This window comes from Humulus lupulus, chromosome 4, assembly GCF_963169125.1.
Source record: "Humulus lupulus chromosome 4, drHumLupu1.1, whole genome shotgun sequence".
NCBI lineage: Eukaryota > Viridiplantae > Streptophyta > Magnoliopsida > Rosales > Cannabaceae > Humulus > Humulus lupulus.
The window spans coordinates 74,501,581-74,529,399 of NC_084796.1; the positions used below are offsets into that span (position 1 = coordinate 74,501,581).

At 39.3% G+C, this 27,819-nt stretch overlaps 1 non-coding gene across 1 annotated transcript; it reads left to right on the top strand.

The window, feature by feature from the left end:
* Positions 1–10,415: 10,415 nt before the first annotated feature.
* Positions 10,416–10,522, top strand: LOC133833581 (small nucleolar RNA R71). The gene has a single exon (XR_009892954.1). It is a non-coding gene; the product is annotated as a small nucleolar RNA R71 (small nucleolar RNA).
* Positions 10,523–27,819: the final 17,297 nt, after the last annotated feature.

The following is a 27,819-nucleotide window of genomic DNA, read 5'->3' on the forward strand; positions in this document are numbered from 1 at the left end:
CGATCACGAGCAGGGGCTTGGGGGGCACATGTATGCCCTAAATATCCGCACACACTTTGGCGAGCTAAAGAGGGCCTAACTCGATCTTCCACGTGTCAACCGTCCATCCAAAGTTGTTTGTCATCTTCCTCTAAGTAACTAGTCCGATCTGGTTATTCATTTAGTTGCTCCTTGGAGTCATTGTGTCGACATGATAAGAGCCACGAGCTAGCGCCAGATTAAGCTCGGAGTGCATCAGAGGCCTGACACCCCTGAATCCTTGTAAAGTCAACCACGCAATAGAAACTTGCGTATATCAGACATCACATGTCTGTTCTATTCCTGAATTCTCAGATACACAGTATAAACGTGCGTGTTGAGACATCCCACGCCTGATTTGGGCCAAGCGGCCCATTACCCATATTTACCTATTGATTAGACCACACTTCACTGTAAGGTGTAAGAATTAATCATCGATGTCACATAAATGACATGATGGATGAAAAGGTTACGGGATGACCCCAATATCTACTCAGATATCAATCTCCTATAAATACTGAAACCCTGGATAGTGCAAAGGGTTGGCTTCTTCTTGTAAAAAAGCAAACATCTTGTAAGAAATACTGAGGAGATATCAATAATATCGACTGGTGGACTACGGGGATTTTAACCTCCGAACCACCTAAAAAAGGAGTGACTGTTAGTTCCTTGCAATTAGTTTCCACGTCCTAGATTACTATCATTTTTATATTACGGTTTATCAATCAGCACTAATCCATCCTACTTATTCGTATAATTATCTATTGCCTAAAAACCGCGTCGACAGATAAGATAAGTAAACATACTATTATTATCTATTCAAGTCATATCATATAGTTTACTATAGGTCAATTCAATCTCAATTCTAAGTGGTTAGTATTCTAACTAATTATATTATTTGAGTTCTTTTACTTGTTCGTTACCAGCTTACCCTATGGACTAGCCCATACTTACATCTTGGGAACTCGGTAGTATAATTAAGTGGGAGTGTTAATCGTAGATATGAACATCTATAGCTTCTGATGAAGAAGTGAAACGATGGTTTCCTTTTAGTTTGGTGTTCAAGGTGTAAAATGATAGAGATCTCATTTTAGTAATTAATATTAATTTACTGAAATATCATTTACAAGGAACTAAGTGTTTTAAGGTTAAAATACAATGAGGGGTAAAACGGTATTTGATGAACCCGAAATGGGTATGTTTTAAATATATATATCGCAAGCGCAGGAATCGTTCTTATAGAATAGTGATCATGTAAGCAAGGATGTCAAACCTAAAGGAATATCTAAAATAAAAAAGAAAACTATTTTAAACCAAAATTAATAAATTCTAACCTAGCTCCAAATATTGATGAGATTTAATGTCATGAAAATAAAATAAAAGATTTAAAATAGAGCTATTTAAGTGAATAAAAATAAACCAATTATGATTTGAAAGTAAGTTGTAAAAGAAAGAGTATTAAGATACTAATCCACAAAATGTATGTTTAATAATACTTATTAGTATATTGATTCCCAAATTTTAGTGATAGTTAAAATAAGTCAAACTATCATTTTTCAAATAGATTTATAATTTTAAGCACAAATTATTTCTGATAAAGATAGGATTTTTCTTCACTTTTTAAAAAAATAATAATTTCAAAGTATTTAATGTAAATCCACCTAATGAAACAAAAAAAATAATCAAATGACATTATTTATAAGACAAAACATAATATTTTTGTTCTAAACATTGGATGTGTACAATTTAATGACACATCTTACACAAAGAATATTATGTTTTGGAAAATGAAGAATAAAGTGCAATATTATCTAACAATTCAAAATATGAGATATTAAAGATGAAAGACTTATATGAAGAACAAAAATTCATAAACATTGTTGCATTACAAGGGAAATCAGCATACAACATAAATATTACCTAGTTACAAGTTGCTTCGTCATGATCTTAATAATATTATGAAAAAAAATTGGAAGCACATAACTAAAATAGAAATTACAAAATAAATAAAATAAATACTTGAAAATGCTCTTGAAAACACTAAAATGGAAGAGAGAATGGTAGAAAAGATGATGGTTACCCAAAAATTACGCACCATAAAATGGTCTTGAAATTCCATATTTATAGCCAAAATGAGAGTATTAAAATAATAAATTTAAATTAATTAAATTGATTAAATAAATTAAATAAAGTAAATATGGCATGTAGAGGTAAATTTTAGGTGTAATGATGTTTTTGGGGTAAATTTTTTAGAAAAGTTGGGTAAAAATGTGGCATTTTTGGACAAATGACAAAGGGACATTGTTGGGCACAAGATAAAAATGGCATGGCTACTAGTGGGTTGGCAGGTGGCTGGGCTTGACTGGTGCCAGCAGCCGCCCAAGTGGCTGGGAAGGCTGGGGCGGCTTCAGGTTGGGCCTAGGTGCAAGGCTTTGGGCCGAATGGAGGGAAGGCTGCTGCTAGCAGCTGGGAGGCGTGGTTGGGCCTGGAGGCGTTGGACCCAAGGGTGGCTGGGAGAAGGCTTCTGCTGGGCCTTGTGGCAGGCGGGCCCAAAGATGGCTGGGGGAAGAGCTAGGCCAAGAGGAGGGCTTCGGCTGGGCTTAAACTTTCTCAAAAAATTCCACTTTGCTTCACTTCTTTCCCAACTTTACTTCTTTTCCTTTCCTTCATTTTTCTTGTTTTTTTTTCTTTTCAAGAGCCAAAAATACAACATATACCCTATAAAATAAACATAAATTAAATTAAAACTAAATATTTTCAATAATAAAATATACAATATAAGTTCTATGAAAATATTAATTAAAATTTAATTTACTTTGACATTTGAACTCTATAAAATCACATTTCTAACTTTTAATCTAACAACACTATTTTCAACTAATTAAATTACAACAGAGTACAATAAAATATCTATAAAAATCTAAAAAATTACAATAAGACTAATAAATTAAAAATTATTTCAAAAACTTAATGAATTACTTGAAAACTCAAAGACTAAGCAACAATTAACATAAAACATAAAATATTTTCTCAAAAATTGCACAATGAAAATGATTCTAAAAAATTATTATGAATAAAAATTAAGCTTATGTAATTAATTAAATTGTCAATTTTGCTTAAATTATTTTTCTCTTAAACTTATAGGAAGTAAAAGTGTTATTGTTATGAAAAATGTAATTTTTTGTTAAAAGCAAAATTGACCCTATAATTAAAAACAAAGCTTAGAAATTATTCATATTTTTAAGAGAACTAAATTCAAATTCAATTAAGATTTTTATCATTGAAAATGAAAAATTATCACCAAACTTTTTTTTTTGAAGAAAATCAACACAAAACAAAAATAATAAATTTTTCTTTTTCAAACAAACCACACAAAACACAATAAAACAAAATTTAACACAACACATAAACACAATAAAACACATACCCCCAAACATAATTTAAACATTATCCGCAATGTGTTAAAACACAATTATATTTTGAAAAGTAAAAGAAGTTAGAATTTAGAATAGTCATACCTCAATACGGTGCATCGCCAAGAGAGTAAAAGATACAACAAACAAAAATTAAATCACTCATAAAATAAACAAAACAAATGAAACACAAGTTATCAAGATCAATAAAAATCAAAGAGCTTGGTAAACAGGATCCTCAAGGAGGATCTCATCCACTTCATCAGATTTTAATTCTAAAAATGGTTTTAATTTTTGTCCATTAACTTTAAAAATATCACCATTGTTAGGGTTTTCAATATCAATAGCTCCATGTGGGAAAATGACTAGAACAATATAGGGACCGGTCCACCTAGAACGTAATTTTCCTGGAAACAAATGTAACCGAGATGTAATGACCCACTAATCTAGACTATTTGGACCATTAACGAATCTATACATAAAGCTTACATTTTTGCGAAAATACCATAATTTATCAGAAACTTGTAGAAACAAAGGTTACTTTCATAAAATAAGTAGGATATGGGTACCCATTGTCTTTAAAACAAAAATAACTTAAAGTAAAAAGAGTTACATAGAAAATGCGGAAAATACATTTAAAACCATAAAAACATAAACAAGACTACATCCTCGAATCGAATAATGCTCGGCCCCTTGACTCCATTCACCATCGATACACATCCTCTAAGCGTCACGAATCTTTCCGCCTCTAAAGCTTATTTCCTGCACATAAACAGAAAGGAATGAGCCTAATGCCCAGCAAGGAAAAATCTAACACATAGTCATACACATCAATTTCATAATAACGTAAAGACATATCATAACACATAATACACTTATTATAATGGCCATTATTACTTGGGGTCCCATAGACTAAACAAGCATATGCCCATGGAATTAGTGGGGTCCTACTAGCTAAGTAGGTCATATGCCCATAATCTATTTGGGGTCTTGTTAGTCATATGGGTCATATGCCCAAGCCTACAAACATACATACATAACATATTCATAACATATCATAACATAACACATAAGATAACATAAACATAAACATATAGATTCTAGCCTATTTTCCTTACCAAAGTTACCGGGATATAATGGACTGAGTTGGGACTTTTGGAACACTCCTAAAACCATAATGAACAAGAGTGAGTTGAAAGAAGAAGAAGAAATGAAAAGGATGGAAAGACTAAACCATAAAAAACATACTTACCGACTTATATGCTTAAGAACTTGGATTCCCTAACCAAAATAAGAATGAGGTTAGGAAATTGAGTAGAAGACTAAGAGAAAGGAAACATAATACAGAAAGGAACTAGAGTTTTGGTTACCTCAAAGACTTGAAAGACCAATCTATACCTCCACCGAAATACTATAGAACTCATTTCCCAAAGTGTTTGATAAGCTTATGATGTTTAAGCTTATAGTTTTTCCCAAACCAGGTGTTTATACTCTCACACTCACTTAACACTAGCAGCTTCTGAACTTAGAGCAAATGGTGAATAATGGCCGGGTACTAGGTCCTATTTATAGAGTTTTGGAATGAAAGTATCTTGATTTTACTTGAATAAAAATAATGGCTTTTTAGGTGAAAATCATTTGAATAATCGTTCAGCAGAGGCTGAAGACTCGTTCAAAAGATGCTGGACTTATGGAGGAGTTTGAATGGCTGAAAGGAAAAGAATTCAAAAACAATTGAACATATGCTGAAGGAGGCGATATATCGCCCCCTGTAGGCGATATATCGCCTGGGCCAGTATGCCCGAGGCGACCGTGCATCGTTTCGTGTTTTCCGTATCTACGTGCTGCGACATATCGCCCCCTATAGTTGCAATATATCGGCACACGCTGAATATTTAAACACGAAATTACACATTTTTAGCTAAGTTTGAATGGAGTAAACAGCCTTGACTAAGCCCTCAACGTATTCAAAGCTGCTGACTGACCCTATAACATTAAAACTTTACTCCTTATTAAATTTAATCCTCAAAAATACTTAATCCTTAATCACCATTCATAACATGTGCTTAAAACCCTATTGGTTGATATCTAAACCTTATAGTATAATAATATTATCCTTAATATCAGTCATATAATCAAACCTTAGGTTATACTTAATATTCTTTAAACTATAGGTTAAACTTAGAAAATCTATAAGTACTACTATGAGTGTCCAAATAATTCCCGGTCTGAACCAAAAATCCATAGTAACAAAGATAACACTAAACATACTATAATACTACTAAACAATGAGCTAAGTAAATTTCTTGGACTTTACACGAGAGTTGTATAAAAAGGACTTTTTGACCAGGAGAAAAATCTTTTCTCAAAATGTTTTTGTCATGGTAAAATTTCATGCGATCCTTATACTTTTTTGAATAGTCATATGCATCATTCCTAATTCTGTCTAGCTTATTCAATTGAAGTTTTATTTTCTCACCTGCCTTGTCTAGAGAAAAATTTAACTGCTTAATAGCCCAAAATGCTCTATGTTCTAACTCAATAGATAAGCGGCACGCCTTCCCATACACAAGTATGTAGGGTGACATGCAAATGGGCGTTTTGTACGTGGTATGATACGCCCATAATGCATCAGTGGGTCTTAAGGACCAATCTTTCCTAGTTGGATTCACAGTTTTTTCTAAAATGTGCTTAACTTCCCTATTATACACTTCAACTTGACCACTAGTTTGTGGGTGATATGGTGTTAAGACTTTAAGCGTAATGTCATATTGTGTTCATCAAATGTTCAAATGGCTTATTACAAAATTGTGTACCATTATCGCTAATGAAATCACGTGGTGAACCAAAATGAGAAAATAAATTTTCTTTCAAAAACCAAAGCATAACTTTGTGGTCATTAGTGTGGCATGCAATAGCTCCAACCCATTTAGACACATAATCAACTCCAACAAGAATATAAAGATTACCAAAAGAGTTAAGAAATGTTCCATAAAATCAATGCCCCAAACATCAAATATGTCAATTATGAGAATAGAATTCAAAGGCATCATGTTTCGTCTAGTTAAACTTCCTAACTTTTGGCAACGTTCACAAGCTTTACAATACACATATGTATCACGAAAGATAGTGGGCCAATAAAAACCACATTGTAAAACTTTAGCAGCTATTTTCTTACCACTAAAATGTCCTCCGCATGCATGATCATGACAAGAAGATATAATTTTAGATTGGTCAAAATTTTGAATGCATCTTCTAATTATTTGACCAGGGCAGTATTTAAACAAGTAAGGATCATCCCAAATTAAATATTTCACCTCATAATAAAATTTAGATTTATCATGCTTACACCAATGAGATGGTATTTCTTTAGTGACCAAATAATTCACAATATCTGCATACCAAGGCAAAGAAGAAACATGCATCAATTGTTCATCAGGAAAAGTTTTAGTGATAGGAGTGGAATCATGTATAGTTTCAAAAACTAGTCTAGATATATGATCAGCAACAACATTTTTAGATCCCTTTTTATTACATATTTCTAAGTCGAATTCTTGTAAAAGCAGGATCCAACGGATCAAACGAGACTTAACATCTTTTTTCGATAAGAGATATTTTAATGCAGCATGATCAGAATAAACAATAATTTTAGACCCTAACAAATAAGATCTAATTTTTTTTTAATCATATCAACTATACAATTGACTCAAAGGAAGTTGACAGGCAAAGAGTGGATTTTTGTGAGGAAATTATCATCTGTGTAATGTTGTTGTTGTCTTCTCTGTGAGGGAGTTTGGTTTGTAATTTGGCTGTGATTAATAAAGTTTTCTTTCTTGATAAAAAAAAAAAGATCTAAATTTCTGCAATGCAAAAACAACAGCAAGCAATTCTTTTTCAGTTGTGGAGTAATTTAATTGCGCATCATTCAAGGTTTTGCTAGCATAGTAAATTACATGAGGTCTTTTTTCAAGTCTTTTTCCTAAGACAGCACCTATAGCATAATTAGAAGCATCACACATTATTTCAAAAGGTATTTTCCAATCAGGAGGTCGAATAATGGGTGCAGTAGTCAACAAATTTTTCTATTTCTCAAAAGCAACATGACAATCATTATTAAAGACAAAAGCATTTTCTTTTCCAAGTAAATGACATAAAGGCCGAGAAATTTTGCTAAAGACTTTTAAAAATCTTCTATAAAAACAGGCATGGCCTAAAAATGATCTAATTTCTTTCACAATTTTAGGTGGGGGAAGTTTTGAAATAAGATCAACTTTTGCTTTATCAACCTCTATTCCCTCAGATGAGATTACATGACCTAAAACAATTCCTTTTTTAACCATAAAATGAGATTTTTCCCAATTAAGCACAAGGTTTTTCTCTTTGCAACGAATTAAAACAAGTGACAGATGGTGCAAACATTCATCAGAGGAACCAAACACAGAAAAATCATCCATAAACACTTCAAGAAATCTTTCATCCATATCAGAAAAAAATTGAAATCATACACCTTTGAAAAGTCGCAGGTGCATTGCATAGCCCAAAAGGCATGCGACGATAGGCAAAAGCCGTGAAAGGGCATGTAAATGTAGTCTTTTCTTGATTTTATGGGGCAATGGGGATTTGGTTATATCCCGAATAGCCATCAAGAAAACAATAATATGCATGGCTAGCTAATTGTTCAGGAATTTGATCAATAAAGGGTAATGGAAAATGGTATTTTCTAGTAACATTATTTAGCTTTCTATAGTCTATGCACACTCTCCACCCCGTTTGTACTCTAGTAGGGATTAATTCATTTTTCTCATTTTCAACAACTGTTATCCCAGACTTCTTAGGCACAACTTGAACTAGACTAACCCATTGACTATCAGAAATAGGGTATATGATACCTATGTCTAATAATTCAATGACCTCTTCTCTAACTACTTCTTTCAGGTTTGGATTTAGCCTTCTTTGACATTCTCGAGAGGTTTTCGAATTCTCTTCTAGATGGATTCTATGCATACACATGGATGGGCTAATTCCTTTAATGTATCCAATGGTCCAACCTGTGGCTTCTTTATGTTTTCTAAGGACATCTAACAATTTATCTTCTTGTTCTTTATCTAAGGCGGATGCTATGATAACAGGTAAGGTTTTAGAATCTCCTAGAAAAGCATATTTTAAATTTTCTGGCAAAGGTTTAAGGTCTAACTTTGGAGACTCAGAAATTGATTGAACATGATCTAAGGGTAAAAAATATTCAACTTTGGTTTCATTTAAAGGTATAGACTCTAGCAAAGAATTTGCATTATCATTAGAATCATCAACATGCAAGTTCATACCAAAGTATTTTTCACAAAAGTCAAGTAAGTCATTTTCATTATCTTCACAAATACTATCTATCATGTTAACTTCATGCACTTCCTCACACTCAATAGATTTAGCAACATTAAATACATTCAATTCAATAGTCATATTTCCAAAAGATAATTTCAAAATACCATTACAACAATTAATGATTGCATTAGACGTAGCTATGAATGGTCTACCTAAAATGATAGAAATTTGAGCATGCACATTTTTCACAAGTTGAGTATCAAGAAAACTGAAGTCAACAGGAAAGTAAAATTTATCAACTTTTATCAAAACATCCTCTATAATGCCTCTAGGAATTTCCATAGAATGATCGGCTAATTGAAGAGTTATAGAAGTATGTTTTAGTTCACCAAGACCAAGTTGCTTATAGACAGAATAAGGCAATAAATTCACACTAGCACCCAAATCAAGTAAAGCCTTGTTAATAAAATGATCACCAATAATGCATGAAATTGTGGGACACCAGGATCTTTATATTTAACAAGACTTATATTGAATAATGGAACTAGCTTGTTCAGTTAAAAATGCCTTTTTAGGAACATTGGTGTTTCTTTTTACAGTACAAAGATCCTTCAAAAATTTAGAGTAGGCAGGAATTTGTTTAATGGCATCTAAGAAGGGGATATTGATACTAACTTGTTTAAAAACTTCTAAGATGTCATTATATTGGCTGCCTTTTTTAATTGGAAGTAATCTTTGTGGAAATGGGGCTTTTGGAATGAAAGGATGGATTGGAGTTTCCTTGTTTGAAGAGTCATTGGCATTAGAACTAGAAGGTTGACTCTTTTCTTTTTCTTTTTCAACCTCGGGTATGTAATCGGGTTTGACAATATTCTTTCTGGACCTAAGATTTGAAATTGATTTGATTTCTCCATTATGACTAGACTTTCCTATCTCATATTGACCTTTTGTATTTGGGATAGGCTGACTAGGGAATGTTCCTTTTTCTCTATCAGCTAATGCAGTAGCGAATTTTCCTACTTGTGTCTCGAGTTTGGTAGTTGATTGAGACTGATTTTGTAGGATTTGTTAAGTGGATTGCATAAATTTTTGTAAAGTATCTTCTAAGGAAGGTTCCCTTTGTTGAGGATATGGTTGATTTTATGGGGCATGAGTTTGGTTTTGCGTGTTGTATTGACGCCCTTGATTCATGGTTTTGTCTCCATGAAAAGTTTGGATGGTTTTTCCAATTTGGATTATAAATGGATGAAAATGGGCTGTCATTTGGTTTCCCATAAGCATGCAGAGCATTGGCCCCCTCAGAAAAGGCTTTTTGGTAGGAAGGACATGATTGGGCATTATGGGAAGGACACGAACATATAGAACAAACATCTTTTCTTGGTTGTATTAGAGAATTTATAGTTTGGCTTATGGCTAAAGCTTATACTTTTCTCGCTAATTTGTCTAAGGATGTTCTTAAGTCTAATTCATCTTTTACTTCATACCTTCCTCCACTTTTTGGTGAATTAGTTGACCTAGACCTAGGATCAAAATAATTCCATTGTTGTGTCCCGAGCTTCTTGTCCTTAAAATTTTAAAAAAATTCCAATATGGATAGATTGAATCATTTAACGATTAGAGGGAGTCAAACCATCATCAAAATATTTTACAAGTCTCCATTTTTCAAAACCATGATGAGGAAATTTTAATAATAAATCTTTAAATATTTCCCAACATTCATAAAACTCTTCATTATCGTTTTGAGAAAACTTGGAGATTTCTCTCCTTAGACTATCAGTTTTAGACAGAGGAAAAAATTTCAGTAAGAATTTATTATAATGTTGATCCCATGATTTTATAGACCCCGTGGGAAGGGAATTTAACCAAGCTTTTGATTTTTCTTTTAATGAAAAAGGGAATAGTCATAGTTTGACCAACTCATCAGAAAATTTTTGAAATTTAAATGTTGAGCAAATTTCTAAGAAATATTTGACATGTATGTAAGGATCCTCTCTATCTAACCCATAAAAAGATGGCAACAATTGAATGATTTATGGTTTAAGCTCAAAATGGGTAGCAGAAGTGGTAGGAAAAACAATACATGAAGGAGCATTAGATGAAATAGGTGCAAAATATTCAAGCAAAGTTTTATCAGGCACAACATTTTCATCAACATGATTTCAATTTCAAAGAAAGATAAATGTCTTTTTACTAATCGACTCTTAGAGTTACATTCCCAATGATGGATACAATTTTCTGACGTGGAAGATCAGTTAAAACCGCAACGACAGAGCATACTTAGAATTTTTAGAGATTTCACAACAATATAATTTTTATGGTTTACTTGTCCCCAGACCTATTTGATTCCACTTACTTGCACACTACTAACAACTCCCCAAGGTTAATTAGTAGAGGCAGATTGGGAGTTTTGTTCAAATTTCCTTTAAGCAAAAATTGCTTATGGTGAAAGGACAAGATTTATGGTTTTTTTTCAAGTAATTTTTTCGCAATTACACAATAAAATGATAAAAGACAAAAAAACAAGGTAAAATTAAATAAGACTATCAAAAATTAGGCAAGAGTAGGGAGGCATAGCATGCCATCAACCATAACAAAAATATGGTAAGAATTAGGAGGCGCAAGTGCCATCAGCTAAAGCATAAGATAAAAGACTATGAGGCAAAATTACCATCAACTAGCTAGGAGGCAAAATTGTCATCAACTAGTAAATTGCAAAAAATATATATATAACCACAAGATAAATAAAGAAAATTACAACAAATGTTAGGAGGCACAAGTGCCGTCAACTAACAAAAATATACAAGGAATAAAAACTACAATAAAGTTACAACAAAATTAGGAGGCACAAGTGCCATCAACTATAAAAAAATTAAAAAAGATATAGAGATAGGAGACACAAATGCTGTCAACTAAAACAAAGCAATAAATAATATATAAATATGGTTTTTTTTAATAGGTGGTAGAACCGTCCAAAATTTACTTTTTATCTCTTTATATATTTTTTTATAATTTTGTATATATATATATATTAAGTGAAAAAATTAAAATAACTAGTAGAAGAATTCACTAACCTTGAGAAAAGTTCGTTTCTTTTCTTGCAACTCCCCGGCAACGGCGCCATAAACTTGATGAACCTGAAATGGGTACGTTTTAAATATTTATATCGCAAGCACACGAATCGTTCATATAGAATAGTGATCATGTAAGCAAGGATGTCGAACCCAAATGAGTTATCTAAAATAACAAAATAAAAAAAAACTAAATTAATAAATTCTAACCTAGCTCCAAAGTTTGATAAGATTTAATGTCAGGAACATAAAATAAAAGATTTAAAATAGAGCTATTTAAGAGAATAAAACTAAACCAATTATGATTTGAAAATAAGTTGTAAAAGAAAGATTATTAAGATACTAATCCACAAAATGTAAGTTTAATAATACTTATTACTATATTGATTCCCAAGTTTTAGTGATAGTTAAAATAAGTCAAACTATCATTTTCCAAATAGATTTATAATTTTAAGCACAAATTATTTCTAATAAAGATAGGATTTTTCTTCACTTTTTAAAAAAATAATATTTTCAAAGTATTTAATGTAAATCAACCTAATGAAACAACAAAAAATCAAAGAACATTATTTATAAGACAAAACATAATATTTTTGTTCTAAGCATTGGATGTGTACAATTTAATGACACATCTTACACAAAGAATATTATGTTTTGCAAAATGAAGAACAAAGTGCAATATTATCTAACAATACAAAATATGAGATATTAAAGATGAAAGACGTATATGAAGAAGAAAATCCATAAACGTTGTTGCATTACAAGGGAAATCAACATACAACATAAATATTACCTAGTTACAAGTTGCTTCACCATGATCTTAATAATCTTATAAAAAATATTAGAAGCACATAACTAACTTGAATTGAAATTACAAAATAAATAAAATAAATACTTGAAAAACCCTAAAATTGAAGAGAGGTAAATTTTATAGCCTAAAATTAAGAACTATAAAATGGTCTTGAAATTCCCTATTTATAGCCAAAATGAGAGTATTAAAATAATCAATTTAAATTAATTAAGTAAAGTAAATATGGCATGTGGAGGTAAATTTTAGGTGTAATGATGTTTTTGGGGTAAATTTTTTGGAAAATTAGGGTAAAAATGTTGCATTTTTGGACAAAGGACAAAGGGACATTGTTGGGCTCAAGATAAAAATGGCATGGCTGCTGGGGGGCTGGCAGGCGGCTGGGTCGGGCTGGTGCAGTTGGGCGTAGGCCCAAATGGCTGGGAAGGCTGGGGTAGCTTCGGGTTGGGCATGGGTGCAAGGCTTTGGGCCGAATGGAGGGAAGGCTGCTGCTGGCAGCTGGGAGGCGTGGTTGGGCCTGGAGGCATTGGGCCCAAGGGTGGCTGGGAGAAGGCTTCTGCTAGGCATTGTGGCAGGCAGGCCCAAAGATGGCTGGGGGAAGAGCTGGGCCAAGAGGAGGGCTTCAGCTAGGCTTAAACTTTCTCAAAAAATTCCACTTTGCTTCACTTCTTTCCCAACTTTACTTCTTTTCCTTTCCTTCATTTTTCTTGTTTTTTTTTTCTTTTCAAGAGCAAAAAATACAACATATACCCTATAAAATAAACATAAATTAAATTAAAACTAAATATTTTCAATAATAAAATATACAATATAAGTTCTATGAAAATATCAATTAAAATTTAATTTACTTTGACATTTGAACTCTATAAAATCACATTTCTAACTTTTAATCTAACAACACTATTTTCAACTAATTAAATTACAACAGAGTACAATAAAATATCTATAAGACATATAAAAATCTAAAAAATTACAATAAGACTAATACATTCAAAATTATTTAAAAACTTAATAAATTACTTAAAAACTCAAAGAATATGCAATAATTAACATAAAACATGTAAAATAACTCTATTTTGTAGAGTTATCAGTATTTTAGTCCCATCTCATTGTAGACCTTCTATAGAGGATTGAGTGACAATTATGGTTGTAACAATGGATAATTAATAGTGTATCTATATTTGTTATAGAGCGTTCTATGAATTCAATAGTACAATTTCGAGTCTTTAGTGGAGTCATGAGGAATAAATATGTTAGTAAATTTATTTGTTAGATTTATGATAACTTATTGGAGCTTGATTTCATAGGCCCATGGATAAAATTATCTAGATAGTCTCAATTAATTAATTTAATTATCAACGTTGACCAGGTCAATTTTGGATAGTTTCTCAGAGTTATACAATTTAGAGAAGAAAAGAGAAATTAAGGCAGATTTAATAATTAAGATAAATTGGTATCTAATTTAATAGATAAGTTTAAATCAAGGTTCAAATTATAAATAATTAATATTTACTTAATTAAATCAATAGAAAATAATACAGGTCTTGATTTTAAGCCCAACGGGCTTATAATCAAATGGAAAATTTCATTGGCCTAAAGCCCATGATAATTTCGACCTAGGGCTAATAATTGGTTATTGTTTTATTGATTTTTTAATTAAATAAATGACTTAATTGAGTCTATAAAAGGAATGTTAAGAGAGAGTCGAAAACACAAGTTTGAGAAGTCAAAACACAAGTTTCTGATAGGTTTTAGATTCTCTCCAAACATAAGTCATTTTCTAAGCCTTATTGTTCTTTTCCCTTCTTCTCTCTGTATCTATCTCATGTGTTGAGAATTTCTCACTCTAGTCTAGGTGATCCTAAGGATACTTTGGAAGGTTGTGAAGAAAATTAAAGATCGATTCAATTTATTTGTAATACTCTACGACAGAAAGGATACAAGGGTTAGAGAAACTGAAGAAATGACTCATTCATTCCATTGCGTATAATGTAAGTATTTTTATCATTATCTCTCTTTGAATTGAACTTTAGAAATATGTTCTAGGTTATCTCATATTATATGTTTTTAATATTAGATCTACATGAAAATAAATAAAGATCATATGTAAGTTTCCCAACAACTGGCCTCAGAGCCTTTGGTAGTCTTTATTTTCATGCATGAACATGTTTAAAATTGAATTATTTGATGTGTTTGAATAATTTGTTGGATTTCATGATTTTATGAAGCATATTGAATTCTATGTGATTATTAGCAATTTTAGGTTATTTTGTTATGTTCTCTATGCCATTAATTTTTATATATGTTTTATTTTGTGTAAAATATGTTAAAAATTAATTAGAAAATGGTTTTGGTTTAAAAAATTGCACAAAAAAATCTGCCCCACACGCGCGGGCACACCTGCGCTCCACCACTTGCGTGCACGCACTAGCGCGCGTCACCCAGCCACTGTGCGTGCATCACCCACGCGCATTCGCACACCCGCTCGGGCACCTGCCGCCTGCGCGCATCTCCTCAGCAGCCAGTAGCCACATGATGAACAATACCCGTGGTACTATTCATCCAAAAAAAAATTAATTAAGGAAATTAAAATGTGAAAATTGATTATTTATAATCAAAGCCAAAAATATCAAATTTGTTTTATAACTTAAAAATAGTTTTTTAAAATAAGATATTTTTGTTGGTTGAGATTTAAATAATTAGATATTTTTACAAAGATTCAAATTCAAATTTAAAAATAGACTAACAACTTAAATATAAATATTTTAATGTATTAAAAATATTAGAATTAAGATATCAGATATTTAAGATATTTTCTTTTAAATACTTGTTATTTTTAGTATATCTTTATTTGAAAATATAAATATATGTTTATTCTATTGTTTTTAATATTTAAATTATTTGAAATTTGAAAATTATTATGGATATTTGAATTTGTTTAACTGTTTTGAAATATTTTAGGGTTGTTATAACTATTAATACTTTTTTTAATAGTTAAAATATTAGCTTATAGTTGTAACAACACAAGATATTTTTTAAAAAATAGTTAAGATATATATTTTAAAGTTTGAAATTGGTTAAATTTTGAAAAATATCATTTTTTCAACCAATTAATAAAATATATATTTCTTTAATAAATGGGATTTAAATTAACTTTGGTTAATTAATAATAAATCCTATTAAAATTAAATTGATAGTTTTTTTCAAATTAACCTAAACCAAGTTGATTGTTGATAAATGAAATTTAATTTAACTATTGTTAATTGTTGACAAATTTCATTTAAATTGACTTATTTTTTGGAAAAATTTAATTAATTCGAATTTTTGATAAATTCTAGATAATTAATTGTGATATTTTTGCAAATGAAATCAATTGTGGTATTTTTGCATAAATTCATAGACTTGTTCATATAGTAACATGATTAGGCCCATTCAATTATAACATGTCACTTTGCACTATATGTGGTATTTTTGCAATTGGGCTTAGATGCATATAGTGGCCCATATATTTGTTAGTGTTATCCCCGTTTCTTCCAAAATGTACGGATCCGCACTCTAAGTCCATGGGCCGCCTTCCAAGGAGTTATAGCCCAGATCGGGCCTAGCAGACGAAGAGAAAACGAATATTGGCAGCCCAAGTCTCGGCAAGGCCCAAAGGGCTTCTGGGAGTATAAGCTGGGACCATTGCCGGGGCAGGTTGTATAAACGTGGGACCGCGTACCGGGTTGTCTCCTAGGATGCGGCTCCCAAATCCGAGATTAGACCGGGATCGCTGGGGATAAACCCGGGTCCTGGTAAATGGACCAGGACCCTGGAAACGGAGGGGGACATTGGTAAACAGACATGGATCGGTTGGCCGAGTTCGACGTGATAAAGTACCCCCAATACTAACATCGTCCCAAGAGGCGTGGAACGTTGTCTCCATAAGTAACCTACAGAGGAGGCTACCTCAGGATTGTACGCTGTTGGTTCATAACTGCGCCGCCACTACACTAACCAATCTTGTCCCCCAAATCTTCCTCGTAGCCCATAACACCCAGGCTGAAACACCAGTTTGTCGCGTGTCTTATAGTAAGATCTTGTTTGGGCTAGCCCAATGGGCCTTGGTTAATGTATGTTTTATATTTCAATCATTTGTATTGGGCTCTCAACCGCGTAATCCTTTCTTTTAAGGTCTCTAATCTCTTATAATTTTAGTTTCTAAAAAACACGGTAAACATTTTGGTGCTTTCATTGAGAGCCTGAGGAAGCTTGAGTTGATCATGAACGTCTGCAACAATGGTGAACACAAGACACACAACTTTCGACCCTACTAACCAAGAATAAGGCAATGGAGAGCCACTGCCTAGCCAACCTCTTCCTCAGAACCAACCTGAGGACACACCTCATCAGATGTCCCAGCCTGACGAGTCACAGAACTATGAATGTGGAGCAGATTATGAGGAAGATTACTAGGAGAAAGAGGAGGGAAATGAGGGGAATACCATGATCTCAAAGCTGAGGATCCTGCGATCCCAGAAGAAATATACCCTAACCAGGAGGACCCAGAGGTGACCAAACTAAGACAACAAGTCCTGGACCAAGAGGCCAGAATTGCCGAACAAAAGGCAACCACTCGACGGATGCAAGAGTCCCTCCAGGCCCTGCAAGCTTTTATAGCTGCCCAAGGTTTGGCAACTGGTCCTCCAGTTGCTCCGTCTCTAGGAATGCAACCGCCTGCGGGGCCGAAGATGTGGGGCCGATTCCTTCCCCGGGACAAGCTCCCGGACAGGGCCCGGTTAACCCAGCCCAAAAGAAAGGGAAGGCCAAGGTGGCCAACCCAGAGGGAAAAACAAACCCCCGGAGAAAAATTCCTCTCATTCAGAAGGCAGGGACCGACCCACGGCCGCTCCATAGGAAAGAGAAGGTGCGTCCCGTCCCAGGACAGGACCACTCGATCGATCCGCAAAGGACACGCCCGCGAGGTATCAGGCCCCGACCTGCCCCATGGCAGACAGGACAAGAATGGTTTTTCTGCCCAAGCGCCTCCGTGAATAAGGACCACCGGGGGCGCCAACATGATGACGAGCCGAACGCCCTTAGCTCCAGCGATGATACGTCCCGGGTAGACCTGCGCGACGGGCTGAACGGTGGAAAGGATCGGGCCCACAAGGAAAATATCCACTCCCGAGGAGGCGATCTGAGGAATAATCTCAAAGACAGAGGGAACAAAAGAGTTCCCCTAGAGGATGGTACGGCCAGACAGTTCATGGAACAGTTGGCCACCTTAAAAAAAGTCATGGACCACATGGTCCGCAAGCAGGAGGGAGGAGACTCTGACTCCGACGAAGAAGAAAATGAGTCCTGTGCCAAGCACATCCTGGATGTGGTGCTCCCCAAAGGGTTCAAAATGTCAAATCTACCCGCCTACACTGGGAACACCGGCCCCAGAGATCATCTATTGCGCTGCAATCGGTTAATGACCGTAGCCCACGTCTGCGACAATGGCAAGTGCCTCTGCTTTTCGATTACTTTAGGCGGACCTGCAGAGGAATGGTGGAAGAGGCTTAAGCCAGGATCCATCCATTCCTGGTCCGGACTGCAGTCAGCTTTCCGCAACAGTTCGTGGCTGCCATGAGGATGGACATGCAGATTAGTGACCTCACCAACATCAAGCAGCTCCCCATGGAAACATTGAGGGCCTACATCTAGTGTTTCACAGAGGAAGCCTCCAAAACCAAGGTGGACGATGGACAGCGCCTGGTAGCCCTACAATCCAGAATCCGGGCCGGGTCTCCCCTCAGGGACGACATGCAGCGCAGTAACGCGGCCACCCTCGAGGAATTCATAAGGAGGGCGCAAGGCTTTATCAACTGGGAGGAGGCCCAAATCCAGGCATTCGGATGGCAGCCGTCCCCTCAGTAAATGCCCAAACCTTTCTGGGAAACGGGGTGCAGTATCCGGCCCAACAATACCTAACTCCCCCAATAGCGCAGGGATCGACAACTACTCCTGGAATGACCTTTGCCACGCCTATGGTCTATGGCCCTGCATCTTCGGGGTACGTCCTGGCCCAGACTACCCCTTTGCCTGGATACGGAATCACGCTTGTCGGGTATAGTGCTGCTCCCGACGGGGCCCAGCTGTCCCATATGGGGATAACTGAGGCAAGTGTGAATCCCTTCCGAGGAAAGAGATCGAGAAGGGAAAAAATCGGTCAGAACCCTCAAAGAAGGGCAAAAGGGGCTATGAGCCCCAGTATTCAGAGTACACCAACCTAGTGGATACTAGGGAAAACATCTACCTGGCCATAGAAAGGACAGTTCATTACCGGAAACCAGCCCCCGTGTTCAAAGGAGGAAAGAACCCAAGGGATACCATAAAAAAGGTGCGCGTAACATAAAGAGGTGGGCCACACAACCGAAGAATACTGGCAGCTAAAGGACGAGATCAAAAATTTGATCAAGCTGGGACATCTCCACCAGTGGGTCAGGATGCCCGTGGGAGTTCTGGGATTTTCGGCAGTCCACAATCCCGGGCGAACCTGGAGTGTACCCGCCTCCTCAGGGAGGATACGCAAAGGGTATGGGAGCATAGGCTCCTCAGGGGGCCCCCACTATGCAAGCGCCCAGACCCGGAATACCTTACCCTGCCAGGACCGCGCCCTCGCGAGTAGATGGTCACGTAGCCACCATCTCGGGTAGGCCCCATTTGGGAGGGTCGTCCCGAAATGATCAAAAGCGCTACTTCAGCGAACTTGACCACGACCTAGAGGTATGCGCCTTGGTCCAAGCTCCGACTCAATGCTCGAAGTTGATGAACCTCCCCATCACCTTCACAGAAGATGACGCCCGCAACGTCCATTCCCGCATCATGTCCCTCTGGTCATTGATGCCCAAATAGCCAATAAGATGGTGTCCCGAGTATTGGTGGACGATGGAAGCTTCATCAACATCTTGTTCAAACCAGCCTTCATCGCGATTGGCTTAACTGAGGCAGATCTAGCCTCATGCCCAACCCAGATCTACGGCTTCAATGGAGACTCAATACTCCCAATGGGGAAGATCCAATTGCCCGTAACACTAGGGAATGAGATACATAGCTCGTTCAAATTTTGTACATTCGTGGTGGTTGACTGCCCCACTGCGTACAACATCATTTTTGGTCGGCCCGCATTGGTCGACTCCAGGGCTATCACCTCCATCCGCCATCTCTGCATGAAATTCCCCTGCGATAACGGAGGAGTGGGAACAGTCCGAGGAGATCATAAGAGCGCCCGGAAATGTTACCACGTGTCTGTCCGGCCCATTTACATGGTCCGCGAAGAACCTCTTGAGGAGGAAGAGGTTGATCCAGTCCCGCCCCCTCCGTTAAGACGGGATGTCCGGGAAGAAGACTAGCTAGATCCGCAGATTAGGGAACACCGCGTACTGGAGCCCATGGAGGAAATTAAGGAGGTGTGAATCAGCGACACCGACCTGACCAAGATAATCCAAGTCGGGAAGAACCTAAGTGCGGAGGTCCAGTCCTCCATCATCACCCTGGTAAAAGAGAACCAGGATGTACTGGCCTGATCTCACTCGGATATGACCGGGATTGACCGCAATATCATCTGCCATGCTTTAAATATCGGCAATGACGCGACCCCGGTCTGGCCGAAATGGAGACCCCTAGGTGCGGAAAGGGCAAAAGCCCTCAAGCTGGAAGTTGAAAAGCTATACTCGATCAACTTCATCCGAGAAGCTTTGTACCTTGTGTGGTTAGCCAATCCAGTGTTGGTGCCAAAGCCGAATGGGACTTGGAGAACTTACATCGATTTCACGGACCTCAACAAAGCTTGCCCCAAAGATTGCTTCCCGCTCCCTCAAATCGATCAGATGGTGGACGCAATGTCCGGCTATGAAATCTTGAGCTTTATGGATGCCTATTCAGGATACAACCAGATCTCTATTCATGTAGCGGACCAGGAACATACCAGCTTCCAAACCAACAAGGGGGTGTACTTCTACATCGTCATGCCCTTTGGACTCAAAAACGTCGGAGCCACCTATTAGCAGCTAATCAACAGAATGTTCCGAGCCCAGCTAGGATGGAACATGGAGGTCTACATCGACGACATGCTGGTCAAATCCAAGACCTCCAAGGAACATTCTGATGATCTGGCTGAAGCCTTCGCGATCATTCGAAGGTATGGGATGAAGTTGAATCCCAAAAAATGCACCTTCGGCGTGGCATCCGAGAAGTTCCTAGGGTTCATAGTAAGCTACCGGGGAATAGATACCAATCCGGAAAAAATCAAGGCACTGATTGAGATGCCCTCACCACGGAAGCACAAAGATGTTTAGAGCCTGACTGGGCGGATAGCTGCTTTGAGCCGTTTTGTCTCGGAGGCCACGGACAAGTGCATCCCATTCTTCAACCTCCTTCAGGGAAACCAAAGGTTCGAATGATCGGCTGAATACAAAGAGGCTTTCCAAAGGCTAAAAGAACATCTCGCCCGATCACCAATATTGGCGAAACTGGTGGAGGGGGAACCATTGTACCTCTATTTGGTCATGACAGAACACGCCATCAGTGCCGCGCTAGTACGAGAAGATGGGAAGGCCCAGTTCCTAGTCTATTACGTAAGCAAAAGGTTATTAGGTGCGGAATCATGATACCCACTAATCGAAAAGTTGACATTTTTCCTGCTAATCGCGTCCCGAAAGCTTAGGCCTTATTTTCAGGCCTACATGATAAAAGTACTGACTAACCATCCCCTTAGACAAGTGTTGCAAAAACTCAAATCATCAGGAAGGCTCTTGAAGTGGGCCATGGAGCTAAGTCAGTTCGATATTGCGTACATCCCTAGAATATCAATCAAGGGGCAGGCCCTAGCCGACTTCATCGTGGAATGCTCCAGGATCACTGAAGAGGACGATCCCACGGACCCCGCAGTGCCCTTGTGGAAGGTTTTCGTAGACTGAGCCTCGAATGAAAATGGAGCAGGAGCCGGAGTCATCCTAGTGTCACCACAGGGACATCAGTTACAAAGCGCCATGTGTTTCCAGTTCAAGGCTTCGAACAACGAGGTTGAACACAAGGCCATGTTGGCTGGACTGCGCCTGGCTCGAGAAGTAGGGGCTGCAAACCTGGAGATCTATAGCGACTCCCAATTGGTTGTCAGACAAATCTCAAGAGAATACCATGCGAAATGGAAAAGGATGGCAGCTTACGTGACGTAGACGCGGGAGATACTTTAGTCTTTGAAGAAGCACTCCATCTTCTAGATCCCAAGGGAACAAAACATGTTTGCAGACACGTTGGAAAAGCTGGCCACGAATGCCGAGGCAGAACTTTTCGGGCTGGTCCCGATCAACCTTCTCCCCGCACCAAGTATCCATGCCCCCTCAATCAACGCTATAGACTACTCCACGTCCTGGATGGGACCCATCATCCAATACCTAACAATCGGGGGGTTGCCCACGGACAGGGCAGCAGCTAGGAAGCTTCAGTACCAGGTCCCTAGATACGTTATGATGGACAAAAACTCTATCGCAGAGGGCTATCCATGGCATACCTCCATTGCGTATCTGAGACCAAAATGAGTGCAATCATGCACGAGGTGCACGAAGGTTTCTGCGGAGATCATACAGCTGGACTCAACTTGTCCAAGAAAATCCTGCGGCAAGGGTATTTCTGGCCAACCATGAAGAAAGACTGTGTTGATTACGTCCGTAAGTGTGAACAATTCCAAAGATACACGAAGATCCCGCGAGCCCCCCCCCCCCCAACAGAAATAACTCTGATGACGAGTCCCTGGCCTTTCGCGGTATGGGAAATTGACCTAGTAGGATCGCTCCTGACCCAGAAAGGTGGAGTGAAGTATGCGATCGTGGCCGTCGACTACTACACCAAGTGGGTCGAAGCAGAACCCATGAACACCATCCCCTCAAAGAAGGCCTTGGACTTCTTCATCAACAACATCACATGCCAGTACAGGCTCCCCTACAAGATCGTGTCAAACAACAGGAAGCAGTTTGACAGCATCCACTTCATGGACTTCTGTGAGAGACATGGTATCGTTAAAAGCTTCCCGTGGTCGCTAGACCCCAAGCAAACGGGCAAATAGAGGCTGTCAACAAAATCTTGAAGGGGGCGTTAAAGAAAAATCTTCAATCTTGCAAGAGCAAATGGCCAGAAGAGTTGCCCCGCGTACTATGGGCGTACCGGACCACCGAACGAATGTCTACCGGACACACTCCTTACTCCATGGTGTACGGGTGCGAAGCCGTCATCCCAGTAGAAACGCTATCCCATTCCACAGGAGGAACACATACGATCCTGCTCAGAACCACCCCTTGCTCCAGGAATCCTTAGATCTTATCGAAGAGATCCGGGAAGAATCTCAAGTTCAGTTGAAGATGTACCAAGGCAAGATCGCTCAGCATTTTAACTCGAAAGTAAAGAGCCGAAGGTTTGACACCGACATTCTAGTCCTAAGGAGAATCTTCCCTGCAACCCAAGATCCAAGAGTGGGGTTTCTGGGCCCAAACTGGGAAGGACCATACGAAATCCAATAGGAGGTATGTCCGAGAACGTACCGATTAAGGTGACTCAACGGGACCGAAGTTCTAAGGGCCTGGAACGCGGAACATCTCTACAAGTACTATCAGTAGTCAGGGGACCATTTTTAGGCTTTTAATTTTCCTTGTAAACAATGTACTCCTCAGGGAGATTTCATGAATAATAAAAATGATGTGTGCAAAACATGAGATATAAAAAAAAAAAATACACTGTGAAACAATGAAAGTTCTCATCCATCTCCATAAACAAGTGACCCATGACCAGTCCTCGCTCACTTGGGGGGGGGGGGGGGGGATATATCCATTCATACAAGCAAGTCCGAGAACAAAGTACAAACGTATAGTAATGGAAGCCCTACTCCTAGAAAAAGGATGAAAGGCTCAGGCCTAGTCCCGACCCGGACATACATGGTCCGGGAGTATAAACTCTAGGACTCGAGGCTCAGGCCTAATCCTAGCTTGAACATGCTTGGCCCAGGAGTATGAATTACCTAAAAATTGGTTGACCAAGCATGGTCTCAAATAACCAAATACCTGTCCACATCTCCTCTGCAATAGCACAAGACCATTGGAGCACAAGTCCCAGGTATAAGTTGTCTAAAATTAGTCTTATAAACGGCCCAGGCCGTGGGAACCTAACCCAGGCTTCAAAATAAGCTAATCAACTAATCCTTTATGGTCCAGACCATCAAAACTTGAACACTAGAATCGAGACAAATAAATTTAGTGATAATTATCAACTCTCTAATGGTCCAGGGCGTTGGAACCTGAACAACATGGTTAAAGCGAGTTAATAAATTAAAACCTAAAAAGAGATCTCTGATGGTCCGGGCCGTTGGAGCCCATATCGTAAAAATCGTAACAACTCGCTCCAGGTCATAAGGATTTAAACACGGGTCACCAGAAGAGAAGAATTTTCTATGACCTTTCCCCCCAATGGCCCCGGCCGTTGGAACCAGGACCAAACATTCGTTTCATTCAGGCATGGTGGTAAAACACTTAGTGAAAGCTTAACGAATGGAAACGGGAAAATCTTGTGCGAAGTAATGAATAAATATGTATAAAAATTGTCTTAGACGCATCCGCATCAATAAAAGTGTTACAAAAACAGAAAAAATAAAGAGAAAGAAAAACATGTAGAAGGCCCGGGCCTAGGCTTCGCCTATCCTTGATGCCTCCGCGTTGGCTCCACCTGCCTCTTCCTCCTCCAAGGGTTCCGCGTCAGCTTTCTCCTTGGAATCAAACTCGGCTCTCTTCGCGTCAGGGTCGGGATAAAGCATGAGGTTCATATTTTTTTCCTGAAGCCAGGCTATGTAGATGGCCTCATCAAAGGTAGCCTCCAGCATGGCGTCCACTTGCTCCTTCCCTTAACGGGTCTCCTCGTGCTTTTTCACCTCCAGCTGGAGCAAATCATCCAAGGTCTGGACTCGGGACTCAAGACCGACAACCTTCTCCCGATCGGCTACCCCTAGGAGAGCTTTAACACGGAGAAGCTCCACCTCAAAAATGGCCACAAGCTTTCTATGCTCGGCATCTCTCCGCGACAAAATCTCTTCAAGTTGAAATTTTTTCCGGGATGCCTCTTCGGAGTCCACTTTAGCTTGAGCCACCTCCCTAGCCAGGGCTTTTTTGGCAGTGTCTCGTTGATTTACGGCCACCTCAAGCTCCAGTTGGCTCGTCTCCAGTTTCATCGGCATCTCGGCCACCAAGTTGGCATTTCGGTGGGCCAGTAAAGTGACCTAAAACAAATTGAAGTTAGAAAAATATGAAGAATTAAAAATACGGAAAGCAAAAAGAAGCCTAAAAGGGATAACTTACAGTAGTGGCCCGATGGCGGAGGGCCTGGGAGATGAATAGTGCGTCCTGGTTGGCTATGGTGGCATACCGCTTCAACTGGAGGTTGGACATACTAGCCCCCACCTGATCTAGCAAGTCCGCAGCAAATGGAGTCGTTTCCTACCCCAGTTTAGGATAAAATCCAGTCTCAACAACAAGTCAGTCCATGATCGGCTGAGGAGTGCTGAAGGCTTCTGGTCGCTCGAAGAACTCAACCTTGCGACGGATCGTCAAGGCTCGGTAGATCTCCTCCCTCTTCTCCCGACCGTTCTCCCAAGTTCGGGACACCATTTTGGACCGTTCCTCGCGCAAGATCGCCTCCCCTTCGGGCAAAGACGGGTGGATGGGAAGCACGAGAGCTTCCAAAAGTTCCTGGGCGGCGAGTTGACTCTCCCTAGAGGACTCCTCGGCCAGGCGAGCGTCTTTGGTTTTGGCCATCTTCACCCCCTTCGTGGACTCACCTGCAGCCAGGTTTGCGGCTCTCTTCTTGGACCCTCAACTAATCAGGGGGTCCTCCTCCAGGTCAATCACCGGAGGCCGTGCGGGAAGAGGCGGCATGGTTTCAGCAGGGATTGTCTAAGCAGGAAGCGCAAGTGGGTCCTCCCCGACAGGGTTCGGCTCCGGCACTGAACCCTCATGTACTGCGTCCAATGCCTTCACCTTGGACACCCCCTTGGTAGCCTTCTTAGCTGACGCCCTGGCCTTGGCAGCCCGGACCTCAAGGGCCTGCTTCATTTTCTCCACCGATTTCGACATGTCGGAGTCTTCTGAAATGGATAAACAAAAAGGGAATTAGCAAAATAAACAAGCAAGGATAAGTGAGTAGAAAGAAAAACAAAGCTAAAAGCGCTCTGGGACGAACCCCTGCTTAGAACTCGGATCCAACTTTATTCTCCTAAGGTGAAGGAATGGACTCGGTGTCCCATGTCATCCATGTCAAAGAAGTTCCCATATTGAAGGAACCCAGATGAGTACATGAGAGTTTCTTGATCTACAATGATGGGAGACGAAGATCTCATCCCTCTATCAGCGCCAAACATGTTCCTCGATAAAATAGTCTATCCCTAACTAAGTCCCCAACTCGAGGAGCATAAGTCAAAAGCAAAGGTGAATTACCTCGCCCTGATACACTAGCACCGCGGGTCCCCGTGTTCGGTTGGGCCTCGTCGAAAAGGGCTTCCAGCTCCTTGGAGGTGGCACTCTCCCTATGTTGAGCCTGGTCCCTCTTCCTTTTTGCCGCATCCGCCAGAGTCGCGGCTTCCATAGCTCTGATGCGCTCGAGGGCCAGCTCCTCGCTCAAGGCTGGATCCTTCTCGCATTGTATCCCCTCGGAGACTAGGGGCCCTGATCGCCTGGTTGGCTGCCAACATCCCGACCACTCAAAGGTTCTCAGCGTTAACTTAGCCCCCTACGTCCAGGTCCTCCGCGCTCAGCGTGGAGTAGAACTTCTTCTGATCCAGGATAAACTGGGTGAGGGGAGTCTGGGCATAAGGTCCTATCATCCGAGACAACAAGTTGAAAACGAAGAATAAAAATTGAAAAAACAAAATTGAACTAGGAAACAGGAAGCTACTTACCCACTCGCTAGAAATCCAGCATCAGTGTGGGGTTCTTATCCAAAAGAAACCCGGATGTCATGAACTAGTAGTATCTGACATCCAGGGGGTGCTTCCTAGAGCTGGGGGTGGTTGTGTAGTTGTCACAAGGCTTTAGTCTGTAGAAGTCGTCCAAGCTCTTGTCCTTAGCATTAAGCTACAACTCCAGCTTGTAGAAGTACAGCACCTCTGGAGGAGTCGGATCCGGGATTTGCTTCGCTATGCAAAAGATGCGCCATCCCGCAAGCAATCGGTATGCTTGAGGCAAGAGCTGGAATGGCACAATCCCCACAAACTTGAGGAATTGCGCAAAGTAATCATGAAGCGGGAGAGTGGCTCCTGCACTGATATGACCCACGCTCCAGGCCCCAAATTCACCGACGGCGATGTGGGCTTTTTCTTCCTTCTTGGCCAGGCAGTTGTAGAACAGTCCGGGAGTCGATTCCACACCCAAATGGCGTACAACATTCGATAATTTTTGAATAATTTCTTCACCCCATCCATCTCCCATCTATTTCCACTGGGAGCTTTATGCCCTAGCAGGGTGAACGGGGCTGTTTGAACGTGTTCTTCTGAATGAAGGGTGACGCTAGAAGTCATAGTTGCTGATCTGAAGACAAAAGGAAGTAACAAAAACCAAGCAGTCAGCACCAAAACCCAAAGAGGTCAATTAAGGTACGGGGGCTCTCCTATGAACTGCTTGGAAGTGTCCCCTCCGAATCAGATCCGGGGTCACCAAGGATCCACAAGATCCTGATCAGGAATATACAGGAAGGGTTCTTGCTAAAGTTTTCCGAAGCCAGCCTATTGCCATATGTCCTGGGACATCCCGAACCTGAGAAGGTCTGGGATGGCCCAGACAACTTTTTCCTCACCTACTCTAACACACCTAGAGCCACCCTAAACAGATTCGATGGCTCTAGCAACCTTACTGCTATAAAAAAAACATGACGATATGGTAAACGTGATAAATTAAAAGCAAAAAGTTAGGAAAACTTACCGAAAAGGGCTGGCCGTGAGGAATGGCATATTTCTGGCGACAGTGACGGCAGAACCACCGTTTTGAACAGGTAGAGACGACGCAGAAGTTCATCTAGTGGACAGGCAGAGGTGCGGAGATCAGGCACGTAGGGAATAAATAACAGTGAAGATGAAGCAGCTACTGGTAAATGTCTTCGGCGAGCTCGGACATAAAAGGTCCCTTGTGCAATTTCGTGT